This window comes from Gigantopelta aegis, chromosome 9, assembly GCF_016097555.1.
Source record: "Gigantopelta aegis isolate Gae_Host chromosome 9, Gae_host_genome, whole genome shotgun sequence".
In the NCBI taxonomy this organism is placed as follows: Eukaryota; Metazoa; Mollusca; class Gastropoda; order Neomphalida; family Peltospiridae; genus Gigantopelta; species Gigantopelta aegis.
The window spans coordinates 26,486,794-26,499,497 of NC_054707.1; the positions used below are offsets into that span (position 1 = coordinate 26,486,794).

Consider the following 12,704-nt stretch of genomic DNA (forward strand, 5'->3'; position numbering starts at 1 on the left):
CCAATCAAACCCACAGCTGCTTTTACTCCGTAAATATTTGACACGGAACTCTCTTCTTTGGTACTATGCAACCTTCAGTGTTCACAGTCCGTATACAGTCAGACCTGATCAATCCATATCTTTGTTAACCAGCCACCTGACTAAAGAGTCGACTTTATTGCTCTCTCAAATGACCTAAAAAGTGTGTTTGTTTCGCTTAACAACACCATTAGAGCACATTGATTAATTAATAATCGGCTATTGGATGTCAAACATTTGTTAATTCTGACTCGTAGCCTTCAGAGGAAACCCGCTACATTTTTCTTAATGCAGCAAGGGATCCTTTATATGCAATTTACCACAGACAGGAAAGCACATACTACGGTCTTTGACCAGTTGTGGTGCACTGTTTGGAACGAGAAAAAGACCTAAAAAGATGCAAACTGATCAGAGCCCGTGTTATTGAAACTCTAAAGTCCGGGGCCTAATTTACTAAGCTCTGTTAAGCTTCCTTACGTAACATCGTATCGTCCGTGCAAGTTTTTTTTGCCTTGCACTGCGAGATGGGAAAGTTGAGAGAATTCAGTGGATTGGCCCCATACTCTAGACTTAACGAAAATCTTAAGACTTAACAAAAACCTCCAGACATTTTAATTGCATATGATTTGACTGGGTTAAATTAATTTTAAATTAATAATTAATGTCGCTTATGTGAAGATATACCAGTCGTTGTGCACTGACTGGAACGAGAAATAGCCCAATGGGACCACCGACGGGGATCGATCCGAAACCGACCGCACATCAAGCGAGCGTTTTACCACTGGGCTACGCCCCGCCCCCTTTGCAATAAAAGACGATTGACAAGTAAAGATGTGACAGCATCATTTTAGATGTGTTATGCACCAATCAAAATAACCCGATTATCAGTTGAATTTGGCATCAATTTTATGTGTATTTGTTTGTTTGTTTGTTTGTTTGTTTTATTATCAAGATACACTCACTATCTACTCTCACCCAGGCGACATTAGAAACAGTCTTTGTAACATCTTAAAGTGACAGACCCTAGTTTGTAAACACTACGATGTATTTTTTCACTATTAAAAAATAGTTTTTGATCATTTCAATTAGAAGTACTTTTATTATTTAGCTTATTAATTTTTGTACACCTGAAGTGATTCTCGTCATCCGGTATTTTGTAATATCGCAAAATGCACACAATTCTAAAAACGCACGTTCGTTCGAGAAGTAATGGTTATCGTGTCAAGTTCTAGATATTTTCTAAAATTATTTTCCTGTTTAAACAACACAGACTTTAGCTTCTCTCTGTTATAACCTTATCCAAATGTGTGTTGCAGGTTTGTAGATTAACTAAACTTAGTGTCCATTTTCAGGGGCTGAAACTAGAGTCTGCTCCTTTAGGGTGTATACTACCAAATCAAATCCCATAGACGACAATAGTAACATATGTGGCTAAAACTCCTACCTGCAACGTATCAACCGACATAAACGCCACGGATATAAATACTACTACTCCTCACACTTAAAGTGAATCAGAAACAAAATGGGGGTCAAGCTGCTCGTTTCTGAGATAACGGGTGGCGTCTATGACTACCCTAGTTTCGCACAAAATTCGAGTACTTTATTTTACAGCTACGCCATACATGTTTCAAGCACAAGGCTACTTGACACATTGGTACTAGATGAAATAAAATTGCTATTTTTTTTACCCAGATGAAACTATTATTTTTCACAACCAACACACTCACATTTGTAACCAATCACAGGACTTGTGGTGTTCACTTCTCTATCAAAAGTTGGGTGCACCTCTAACTTTGACCCAGCCGGAAGTTATTTGGTTTAGTACTACCTTTAAGTCGTTCCAAACTTGTAACGTCGCTCGAGTGACATTAACAGACAACTATACTAACTTCTGCTGTCGTGCGGAAAGTCCCATGCCACCCTGGATGACATCAGAGGGCAGCAGAATCAATCTCTTATATCGCTAAAACGTCGCCAGTCAACATCGGACGTGTGGGTCAACATTAGATAGTGGATAAAAGCGACCATCACCTCCATAATCAGTGTAATGTTCGGCATGCATTTGCAATGTTTGTGGGGTGGTCAAGCGTTCGTTTGTTGCGCGGTCGGTCTAGGATCGATCCCCGTCATCGGGTTCATTGGGCTATTTCTCGTTCCAGCCATGGCACCAGGACTGGTATATATCAAAGGCCGTGGTATGTGTTTTTCTGTCTGTGAGATAGTGCATATAAAAGATTCCTTGCTACTAATGAAAAACATGTAGAGGGTTTCCTCTCTAAGACTATATGTATATGTCAAAATTACCAAATGTTTGACATCCAATAGCCGATGCTTAATAAATCAAGGTGCTTCTGTCAGTTTCCTCCGACTCTGTCTTCTGAGCTGTCCACACCATTGTCTACCTGTCTCAACGTCCTCCACGAGTGCAGTCAGTATTTCTCTGTACCCACCTGGCATCCTCGTCCTCTGCCGCTAATAAAGCTAGTCTGACCCACAGCACTAACGACCGCCGGTAGGTGGGGTGCATAGTAGGTGGTTACTAGTGCCTCTTAACAATGCTAGAAGTAACTACTCAACACTCCCCGAAGTGGTCAGACTAAGTCCACAGCTAAAAGCTGATGGGGAATGGCAGGTGTGTGGCACAGTTAGCCATAAGAGACAAGCACCTGTCAGGGTTGGAGAGACAAGGACTGGGATGTGGAGGTGGACAGCGAAAGAAATTGAAAGATAGGAGGAGTTGCCAGATCGGGAAGAAATGAAATGGAATTGAAAGGAGAGAAAGAATACTACTCAAAAGAATTTAAGGGTCAGACGATATTTTCGACATTATTTTCTGAATGTCAATTATATTAGCTAGACCATAATGTCACGCATGGTATTGTTCCATTTTGACGAAAGTGAGTCCACTGTCATTGACACTGTCGACTAGTTCTAATGGCGAAAACATGCTTATATTTGCACGTAAATTAGGGCGAAAGCGAAAGGTCTGCTAAGTGCCCATAACTTGCTTTTTCACAAAGCGCTTCATTTGCACGCTTTGCACGTGTATTCCATGTTCCCAATGCTGAATGTCCGTATAATTGGAGCTTGCGTTCGTGTACGGTGCACACTCCAAATTCGACAATGGTACGACTTCAACTGACTATCGAAGATCGAGGAAGGGCTATTGCTTGGCTTCAGGATGCCAATACGCAAAGAAATGTTGCTCTGAGACTTGGTGTCAGTCAGAGTGTCGTTGGCCGACTGTGGCAACGGTACCAAGCAACGAATTCTGTTCGAAATCGTCCACGTTCGGGAAGACCCCGAAGCACTACAAATAGAGAAGACCGCTACATCACCAATATGGCTCTACGTCAACGCACAACCACTGCACGCCGATTACGTGACAATCTGCGGACTGCGACTGGAACTCGAGTGTCTGATCAAACCATACGCAATCGTCTGAGAGCCAATAATCTACGCTGCCGTCGCCAGGCTGTTCGACCACCACTCCTACCACATCACAGAACGGCCAGACGTCACTGGTGCACGCTTCATCTGCGGTGGCAACGTGTTCAGTGGGGTCGAGTGATGTTCACTGATGAGTCCAGGTTTAGTCTCCAGTTCAACGACGGTCGGGTTCGTGTCTACAGACGTCCTGGGGAGCGCTTCGCTGATGTTAACGTTAGACAACGTCACTGGTTCGGTGGTGGCAGCGTCATGGTGTGGGGCGGCATCTCTATCCACCACAGGACCCCCCTCTATGTGGTGGATGGCAATTTGAATGGAATCCGCTATCTGAATGAGATTATCCGGCCGTTGGTTCTCCCAGGCCGTTGGTTCAGCAGATTGGCAGCGGGGCAGTTCTGCAGGATGACAATGCCAGATCCCACCGCGCCAGGGTGGTAACGGACTTTCTCAGACAACAAGGTATCGCCAGGATGGATTGGCCAGCATATTCGCCTGACTTGGCCCCAATAGAGCACGCCTGGGACGAATTAGGCAGGAGAGTTCGGGATAACCATGCCCCTCCGGCCAACCTTCATGATCTGGGTCAACTTCTTATGGCAGAGTGGCAGGCCATTCCCCAAGAGTTCTTCAGACGTCTGATCAACAGCATGAGGCAACGATGTGTCGAGTGTATTCGCGCCAGAGGTGGATTCACACACTATTAAACGTATTAAACTAATGTGTAAAATCCATGTTTGACAACCTTCAACTTTGACAGCATGTCATGTGACTTTCTTGTATACAGTGACGTTTATTTGTGTTTTTTTGTAAATATGGAACAATAAAAAAAAAAATTGGTGTAGTTTACATCATCAATCTAATACACTCTGAAACTTATTTGGTTATACATTTTTGACCCTTAAATTCTTTTGAGTAGTATATATTATAATAAGAACTGCAGACTTTATCACTATATATATTTAGTAGCAGTATTTCTAGTAATATAGTAGACTGTTTAATTGAACTTTAAAAACAGATATATATATATATATATATATATATATATATATATATATATATATATATATATATATATATATATATCCATTTAAGATATACGTAATTAATGATAACAAAAATGAAAACAAGTATAAATGATATTTTCCACCACCCAGTGGGTATACGTGACGCCTCAAACCGAAAATGGTAACTGGTGTATCAAAAGCTGTGGTGTGTGCTGTCTTGTGTAAATTCACTATAAATGGCCCCGGCTGCTACATGGTAAGAGTCGGAAGCAGACGTCTTCTCTCACTCTCTACACACCTTATAACCTTAGTACAAAATGTCCAGATGTCTCAGTAGGAACAATAAGTACGTGTCACGTCTCAGTAGCACCAAGAAGTACGTGACACATCTCAGTAGTACCAAGGTGTACGTGACACATTTCAATAGGACCAAAAAGTACGTGACATATCTCAATACGACCAAGGAGTACGTAACACATCTCAATAGGAACAAGGAGTACGTGACATATCTCAATAGGACCAATGAGTACGTGACACGTCTCAATAGGACCAAGGAATATGTGACACATCTCAGAAGGACTATGGAATACGTAACACATATCAATAGGAACAAGGATTACGTGAAACATCTCAATACGACCAAGGAGTACGTTTCACATCTCATTGGGACCAAGGAATACGTGACACATCTCAGTAGGACCAAGGAATACGTGACACATATCAATAGGACCAAGAAGTACGTGAAACATCTCAATAGGACCAAAAGGTACATGACACATCTCAATACGTTCAAGGAGTACGTAACACATCTCAATAGGAATAAGGAGTACGTGATACATCTCAAAAGGACCAAGGAGTACGTGACACATCTCATCTCAGTAGGACCAAGGAATATGTGATACATCTCAGTAAGACTAAGGAATACGTGACACATATCAATAGGACCAAGGAATACGTGACACATCTCAATAGGACCAAGGAGTATCTGACACATCTCAATAGGACCAAGGAGTACGTAACACATCTCAATACGTCCAAGGAGTACGTAGCACATCTCAATAGGACTAAGGAGTACGTGATACATCTCAATAGGACCAAGGAGTACGTGACACATCTCATATCAATAGGACCAAGGAATACGTGACACATCTCAATAGGACCAAGGAGTATGTGACACATCTCAATAGGACCAAGGAGTACGTGACATATATCAATAGGGCCAAGAAGTACGTAACACATCTCAATAGGACCATAAAGTACGTAACACATCTCAATACGTCCAAGGAGTACGTAGCACATCTCAATAGGACTAAGGAGTACGTAATACATCTCAATAGGACCAAGGAGTACGTGACACATCTCATCTCAATAGGACCAAGGAATTCGTGGTACATCTCAGTAGGACAAAGGAATACGTGACACATATCAATACGACCAAGGAGTACGTGACACATCTCAGTAGGACCAAGAAGTACGTGAAACATCTCATTACGACCAAGAAGTACGTGACACATATCAATAGGACCAAGAAGTACGTGACACATTTCAATACGACCAAGGAGTACGTGACACATCTCAATAGGACCAAGAAGTACGTGACACATCTCAATATGACGACCAAGGAGTACGCAACATATCTTATTATGATCAAAGAGTATGTGGCACATCACTCGGAAAATAAATCAAAATATACATATCACGCAGAGGCCAAAGGAAACCTGGCATATGATTTTGAGAACAAGGGATATGTGACACATCACACTGAGAATAAGGGATACGTGACACATCACATGGAGAAAGAGGGATACGTGACATATCACTCTGGGATAACGAGGGATACGTGACATATCACATGGAGAACAAGGGATGCCTGACACATCTCACTGAGGACAAGGGATACGTGACACATCACCCTGAGAACAAGGGATACGTGATACATCACTCTGATAACAAGGTATACGTAACACATCACACTGAGAACAAGAGATACGTGACAGATCACACTGAGAACAACGGGTACAAAAGAGTACGTGACGATTTGCATTAAACTGAAGGGATATTTCAAACAGGAAGGTTAAACTAAAGATTTTCTTAAGCCAATAAGTTGATAGAGTTTGGATGTTCTGGAGAACATGTTTTTATATTAATATACACCAAGGAGTCAGTGGCGAAAATAAGCTTTCATCGTGCACTTATCGTTAGTGATAACATTCCAGGCACGTACGACTGGCCGAATCAAAGTGAACGAGAGTGGTGCAAAGCACTGCTCGAGTGGAATAATGATGCTAATTAATTTAAAACCAGCTACGTATGGTCTGACATACTGGTTGCCTCGACCAGAGTACTTGGTACAACCCCGTAATAAGCCAGTAATCGAGTTCGTTAGAATATAACTGTGAAAGATTAAGAGTGTATACCATCCAATCAAATGTCATAGACGACAATGGTAATATATGCGTCTAGATGCAACATTCATTCATTAATTTAAACTATTTTCGTGCTTATATCCAATTAGGGTTCAAGCACGCGGTCCTGGGCACACATCTCAGCCATCTGCGTTGTATCTCTGGGACAAAGGGTTAGTGGATAGTGAGAGAGAAGTCTGTGCAGTGGCCATACACCATCCCATTGAGTTGTTAAACTCGCTCTGGGTGGGAGCCGGGATACACACCCAGACTTATGTTCGTTGGTTTAACCATTACATCCCAGAGGCCGGTATGCAACAACATATACGCCATAGATATAAATACTACAACACTTCACCTGTAAAGGGTGTGTAACACCAAATAAAATCACATGTGTATTCATAACTGCTACATGGAACATTTCAATCAACATATATAAATACAACACTTGAACCAACGGGAATCGAACCTAGACATCAGGTGAGCACTTCACCACTGGGCTACGTCCCTCCCCGGGACCGTCAACAGCGTCGTCCAAATTATTTAAAACTTTACAACGACGACAATAAACTAATTTTCACTAGAAAACACACCCACTAATTTTATCGATTATAGATCACTAAGTAATCAATTAAAGCCATAGCACATTTTGTCCAACCCCATTTCTGTCCTGGAGAGGCAGTCCAGGCTGCGTGCTTGAACCTAAATTGGATATAGGCACGTCAAATACTTATAAATAAGTAACTGTGCTAAAGTCCGACACCTGTTTGGATATAAAGAATAATTTCTTTCTTTTCCCTGCTTATATTAAGGTTCAAGCGCGCTATTCTTGGCTCACACCTCAGCTATCTGGTCTGTCTATCCAGGCGAGTGGGTTAGTGGTTAGCTATTAGTGGTTAGCGAGAGAGAAGTCAGGGTAGTGGTCATACATCTACTTATCGATTCGTTAAAACTCGCTCTGGGTGGGAGTCGGTACCAGGCTGCGAACCACTTCCAGACTCAATCTCTAATGACGTCAAACACATACAATTTGTATGGCGTTGTCATCACGTTCACGTCTCAGACTCTATTAGTCTCGAGTCTACACTCTTAAAAGTTTTATAAGCACCGGGCTGAGACGTAGCCCAGTGGTAAAGCGCTCGCTTGATGCGCGGTCGGTTTGGGATCTATCCCGGTCGGTGGGCCCATTGGACTATTTCTCAATCCAGCCAGTGCACCACGACTGGTACATAAAAGGCCGTGGTATGTGCTATCCTGTCTATGGGATGGTGCATATAAAAGATCCCTTGCTGCCAATCGAAAAGATTAGCCCATGAAGTGGCGACAGCGAGTTTCCTCCTTCAATATCTGTATGGTCCTTAACCATATGTCTGACGCCATATAACCGTAAATAAAATGTGTTGAGTGCATGGTTAAATAAAACATTTCCTTCCTTCCAGTACCTGTATTACAGTGGAATCTGCTCCAAGCAGCCCCTGGTATCGACCTCGGTTGATCATCGGCATTATGGCTAGTGCGTATAAATGAGATTTTAACTATATCGACTCACAAAAGCAGAATGCTGGAAACACTTTATACTGAAAATGGCGACTTCACTTTTAGTTTGCATCAACGACATCAAGTGTATTTTGATTGGTACATAGTAACTAACTGGAAGTGAGACTGCGGGTTTATGTGTGCAAAGGAATCAGTATCGGTGGAGCAGTAGTTATTTATTTATTTGTTATTTGTTTAATTGTTTTTGTTTTTATTCTATGACACCACTAGAGCACATTGATTTATTAATCATCGGCTCTTAGAGAAAACTCATCATATTTCCTACAGACAGGACAGCATATACCACGACCTTTGATACACCAGTTGTGGGGCACAGGTTGTGAAGGGACAAACCCAATAAGAGAGGATGGGTCCACCTAGGAAATTCGATCGTACGTCAGTATCCGTGCCCTGTGTGCATGATAGATGTTTAGTTAGTGCTCCAGTACAGGCTCTAACAGAGTCCGCGGACAGCTCGGTGCGAGGTGTAAGACCACTCACAACAGGTACGTGTCTCTCACTAACCACTAAGCAGTGGCGTTTAGCACACAGATCACGTAGCTGACCAGTATGCATCCAGCAGACTTGAACACCAGTTTGATACAAGAGCGGAAATAAATCTAAATAACATTTAAAATGACCAACTTGTACTAGTTCTGATTATTTGGGAGAGCAAAAGTTTGTTTTGTTTAACAAGACCACTAGAGTACATTGATTTATTAATCACCGGCTATTAAATGTCAAACATTTGGAAATTTTGACATATAGTCTTAGAGAGGAAACTCGCTACATTTTTCATTAGTAGCAAGGGATGTTTTATATGCACCATCCCACAGACAGGACAGCACATGCCACGACCTTTGATATACCAGTCGTGGTGCACTGGCTAAAACGAGAAATAGCCCAATGGGCCAACCGAAGTGGATCGATCGCAAACGGACCATGGATTTCCACTGGGCTACGTCCCGCCACTTGGGAGAGTAAAGAGTAGCTTCTTAAGCAGGTGGCTGCATAATTAAGGCGGTCGCAAAATAGAGGCGTTGTTTGAGCAGGTTTAACTGTAGCCTACCTATTTTGAGAGTTTGTTGCTGACATTGTTTTGAATACGTTTTCATTGGCTATATTTGCTTCCCAAACTCAGAAGAAGTATTTATACAACTCATTGCGTATCTGTGTATAAGAAGGGTACTCTGGACATAACAGATCGGGCTTTGTTTAAAAGCTGTTGCTATTATGAAACGTGTGATGTTCGACAGAAAAGGAAGCATTAAATCATTCAGTGAAGTTGCGGGAAGTAGTTTAATGGCGTGGAGCGTCCGCTCAAGATACGGGAGATCTTAGGATCCATCCGCCTTAATAGACAATGACAGTCTTCGTCCAGAATTTAGTTTATACCGTTAAACACCCGAAAATGATATATTATTATGTTCGTAAGGAAAACAGATTTGATTACCCAAATTCAACACCCTCCCATTCAGAAAAACAAAACAGATTACATTAAGACAAAGTAGAGTATAGCAAGTCAAATGCAATCACATTCAAATACACACACACACACACACACACACACACACACACACACACATAATCACGCACACACACACAGATTGCGGTTTGAACAGGAACGGAATGTTTTAAGATTCCTCAACACATTTTAAATACGGCTATTCTGTGGCTAACATATGGTTGTTTTGACACTAGGCCACATGCACGTGGGCTACTGCTACCGATCGATCCTATTTGTCCATTGGTGTAATAATTAGGTCACCAGAGGTCAAAAGGTCATGACATTTTGTTGATTTTTAAACTCCGACACCTTGGGATTAATGGTACTACTACCAATTCGTTAAATTTCAGGGTCTGGCCCATGGCCTATATGGGCCACCGTTATGTAGACAAGCCCTCCACCACTGAGTTTATGTCCTGCCTCTGGATTCAGATTCTTAAAGAATCTGGAGGAAACTCGAACATGTTAGAGGTATACCAACACAGACCACCCAAAAAAAACGACATTTTAATTAACATATGGGTTCCTCCGCGAACGTTAACCCCAGTACTCATGTGTAATATGAATTTACCGTTAGCCAACTCCTGCCACTAAGGCCAATGTCTTGCCGTACCATATCCGAGTAGTGAGTTACGGGGCACTTAAGAGTTACAGCACTGCTTTCGACATGTTTTGAAAACATGTTTTATCAAGCAAGTTCTGACAGATTGTGCACCGAGCGTGCAGTTTGGTAATCTCATCATGGAGGATGTAGCAGCTTTCCCTGTGCACACTGGGTCAGTCAGATGGTGGGTGCAGGAAGCTTGCTTCACTTGGGTTGCACACTACTGGCGAGTTGTACCTCATTTACTGAAATAAATCTCCGTTCTGTTCTGTTCTCAAGTACCTCATTTACTGAAATAAACCTCCGGTGGGTTCCTCGATTTGGGCTGTAGACTACTGGCGGATAAACCTCAGATCTGTTTTGTCTCGAGTTTAAATAAGCTTTCAGGTAGTACTAAACCAAATAACTTCCGGCTGGGTCAAAGTTCGAGGTGCACCGAACTTCTGATAGAGAAGTGAATACATTTTAATGATTTTATGTCTTTCTTTTTTTTTCTCTTTTTTTGTTTGTTTGTTAAAGCGTCCGCCTGATGCAGGCATCCAAATAAGTCGAGAACGGTCGTTCAGGTTACCGGGAGGTTACCACATGTAAGAAAAGTCGAGAACGGTGTTTTGTTCTCGATATAAATTTCAACGGTAGTTTCGTTTCCAAACGTAAACCAGGCAATGCATTCCGGACTTCCGCATTTCATTTTCTTGTAAGGAATTGCATCGATGTTCGCGCACACTTGTGCATTTGCAAGCAATTATAGTTATTCCGCGTTTAAGCAGCGTCTACTAGATAAATTTATTTCCGCGTTTCGTTTTCTCGTACCGATGTTCGCGCACACCGATACAATTTTAGAACGTCGGCGTTAAAAGTAGTAGCAACAGGAATTCAATTTTAACTTTCATATAGTTGTGGTAACATATAGGTTATCAGGCTATATTTTGTGGTAACCTGTAAATGGGTTACCAGACACAATGTTTTTTTCGATGCCTGCTGATGCGCAGTCGTATGGGATCGATCCCCGTCGGTGGACTGATTGGGCTATTTCTTGTTCCAGCCAGTGCATCACGATTGGTATATTAAAGGCCGTGGCATGTGCTATCCTGTCTGTGGGATTGTACATATAAAACGCCCTTGCTACGAATGGAATAAATGTAGCGGGTTTCCTTTCTAACACTATATGTCAGCATTACCAAATGTTTGACATCCAGCAGCCGATGTTTAATGTGCTCTAGTGGTGTCGTTAAACAAAACAAACTTTCTTAGAAAATTATTAAATCATAATTTAACTTTTATTTGACATCACAAGTCCTGTGATTGGTGATAAATGTGAGTGTTATGGTTGTAAAAAAAAATAGTTTCATCTGGGCAAAAATATATGCAATTTTATTTCATCTAGTACCACTGTGTCAAGTAGCCTTGTGCTTGACACATGTATGGGATACCTGTAAAAAAAAGTACTCGAATTGTGTGCGGAACTAGAGTAGTCATAAATGCTACGCGTTATCTCAGAAATTAGCAGCTTGACCCTCAGTTTCTTGGTGGTAGAATTTATATCCGTGGCGTTATGTCGATTGATACGCTGCAGGTAGGAGTTTTAGCCACATATGTTACTGTTGTCGTCTATGGAATTTGGTTTTGTAGTTTATACCCTTCAGGTTTACTTTTTTTTTTTAAATAATTAAAAAAATATTTGCTAAATATACTGGTAAAATTACATTTCATTGTTGCCCGTGTAATTTAAGTAGAGAAAAACTTGATTGAATGTTAGTAATGTGGGACTGAATGTCAGTATTATGGGACTCAGTGTTAGTAATGTGGGATTGAATGTCAGTATTGTGGGACTCAGTGTTAGTAATGTGGGACTGAATGTCAGTAATGTGGGACTCCGTGTTAGTAATGTGGGATTGAATGTCAGTATTGTGGGACTTAGTGTTAGTAATGTGGGACTGAATGTCAGTAATGTGGGATTGAATGTCAGTATTGTGGGACTCAGTGTTAGTATTGTGGGACTGAATGTCAGTAATGTGGGACTGAAAGTTAGTAACGTAGAACTGAATGTTAGTAATGTGGGTCTAAATAACAGTAATGTGGGACTGAATAACAGTAATGTGGGACTGAATGTTGGTAATGTGGGACTAAATGTTAGTACTGTGGGACTGAATGACAGAACCACGGTTTTCGATCCTAAC

General features: G+C 41.6%; 1 protein-coding gene across 1 annotated transcript in view; it reads right to left on the bottom strand.

Annotated features, from left to right (window-relative positions):
* Window positions 1-12,704, bottom strand: part of LOC121381125 (myosin light chain kinase, smooth muscle-like) — a 76,158-nt gene that overhangs the window by 46,876 nt on the left and 16,578 nt on the right. The gene's annotated exons all lie outside the window — the stretch shown is intronic.